We start from the raw sequence: 2,627 nt of genomic DNA on the forward strand, positions 1-2,627 counted from the left end.
TTTAAAATATGAATTTATTTATTTATTTATTATACATAATTATGCAATTTAAAAAATACAGATATTATATTACAGTTGTAAGTTGAAAGTAGAAAAGTAGATCTATTCCCCCTGTTTATTTTTACAGATGTTACTTTTCAAAACAGCTGCAAATTATTTGTTGTGACAGAAATTAAACACTTTGTACTATTACGGAACTATTATGGAATTTTTATTAATAACATTTGTTACTTCAGAATTCTGTTTTGGGCCTGTCAAACTCTATCAGCGGGAGATTGATCAAGTCAACTCTGACTTTAAGTTAAAGCTGGACATGAACAACCCCTGAAGCTCATACAGCATTCTGCTGACCTATCTCAGCCCTCAGACAAGCCAAATGTATCATGACTGGTCAGGAAATAGGTTTTGATATGAGGAATGCCTTAAGCTTGAAACAACTTTCGCTGCATATTGGATTTGTTTGGATTTAATCTTATGTTTGAAATTTGTACATTTAGTATTACTTTACATTCGTTATTTCAGTTTTAGCATTCAATTCTATTAAACAACGTTAACTTTAAAAATTGACCAACACAGATCAGTTAGCTTTTCACATAGGCTAATGACCCACTGCCCTCTGGTGGTAGCAGAAAATAATGTTTTGTTGTTGTTTGTTTTTGATTTTTATAAACATTTATGTTATGTAACTGTTCTATACTCAGCACTATTCATATATTTCTCGATGATATTGGCGAGCAAAGGATAATGTTATTCTGGGTGTGGGTGTAAGATTAGAAATGATTAGTCGTAGTAATGACGAAGCAGTTTCCTGACTTCAACGTTTCCTGATGTAAACGATGTTGTGTTGCCAGACCGCTACAAAACAAGCAAACTAGACGGATAAAACAACCCCAAAATAAGCGACGTTTCTCACAAAACTACGCGTAAATAAGCGATTTTTATGCTTATTGTGAAGGGAGACCTATATAAAAAAAGAAAAAAAAAAAAACTATCAAACGAAAGAAAAAAAAATTGAAAGTCGATTATAAAGAGCGGACATGGCAACATTTCACCTCTCGGGATCCAAAAATTCATGAATTATTCAGAATGAGAATAGTATATTATTATATACATTCATTGCTGGATTTGCTTTTTTTTTAATTCGTAAACTCTAAATTTGAATGTTTTTTCTTTTTCTTTCTTTCTTTAGCTCAAAATTCTTAATTCTTAAACCTTGCGGCATTTATTTTTAGTGCATTAAAAAACAAAAATATAATTTGTAGTTGAGAACGACCAAGAATAAATAATGGACACGTATAATTTTTTTTTTTTTTTTTTTTAAATCGAGCTTCTTTGAGAAACGGAAACCCCTTTCGAAACTCCTTACTGGAAATCAAGTGTTTCGAGCAGAAATGGCGTTGTTTCCCCGCCTACAAGTGACGTTTTGTCCTGAAATACAGAAAGTTGCCTCTTTTGAACAAGCATATGATGCCAAACATGTTGGCATGCTAGCTCTAGGTTTTGAAGCTGTGTATATATAGCCTATGTGTCTGCGTTGTGGACATTGGCAGTGCACTTGAATTTGTCCTTCTTTTGTTGAACACTGGTTTTCAGCACAATTTAATTTACGTTGTCTTGTTCATTAAATATAATAACAATTTGACTATATCTCAATGTATTTTAGTTTTGATTGTTTTTGTTGGTAAGCTAGAATTTATATATAGCTTACAGTCAAACCAAAACACAGACACCTTGAACATTTAATTCACAGTTTATTCACTATAGTTTAAAAAATGGTAATAACATAAGATCAAGACAAGAGTTAAACTGTTTCAGAAAAAAATTATCTTAATTATGTCAGAAAACACTTAAGCAAAACATGGTCAGGTCAAAGTGTATTAATAATTTTTGGTTCCAAATTTTTTTTTAATCAATTTTACTGGTAGTCCACTGTATGACAAAATTTTTTTGGGTATAATATGTCACAGTTTATTTTTCTATCCTCACTTACATAAATTACCTAGAGTGTCCTGCACCTACTAGTAAAAATATATCAAAAATGTCTAAATAATTTTTTGTTTGACTGTATATATAGGCTATATATCTCATTAGGTATTTAAGAAGAGGATTTACTCTCTTTCATTTTTCTTTTTCAAGTACTTTATTAACTATGTTTTGCGACGCTAAAATATATACATACAAAACAGTGAGAGAAAGAAGGGAAAATGCATATGCCTATAAAATAAGGTGCCGTTTATGTTAAATATCATGCAAAAAATAATAGCAATAATAAATAAAATAAAATGAACGTTAATCAAGAAATTACTTAACATTCAGACGTAGGCCTACAGAAAATGATTAAAATAGAGAGTAGCCCTATAAATAAAATATGAAAAAGATACTGACAAAATTATGAATATGTTGAGTAGTTAGATATTAAGGTGTGAAGACATTAAAATACGAAGATATAGCCTACTCCCTTGAAGTATGAACATAAAATAGGCACTTTCTGTCACACATAAAATTGGATTTAAAAAACGCCTATTTTCGTTATATATTAATACAACAGAATGGATAATTATTTATAATTCTGTCCAGCCGGATAAAGATTGTCATTCACCTGGTAGAAGAGCTGCATCAGGACGGCC

The sequence above is a fragment of the Chanodichthys erythropterus genome, chromosome 20, assembly GCF_024489055.1.
Source record: "Chanodichthys erythropterus isolate Z2021 chromosome 20, ASM2448905v1, whole genome shotgun sequence".
In the NCBI taxonomy this organism is placed as follows: Eukaryota; Metazoa; Chordata; class Actinopteri; order Cypriniformes; family Xenocyprididae; genus Chanodichthys; species Chanodichthys erythropterus.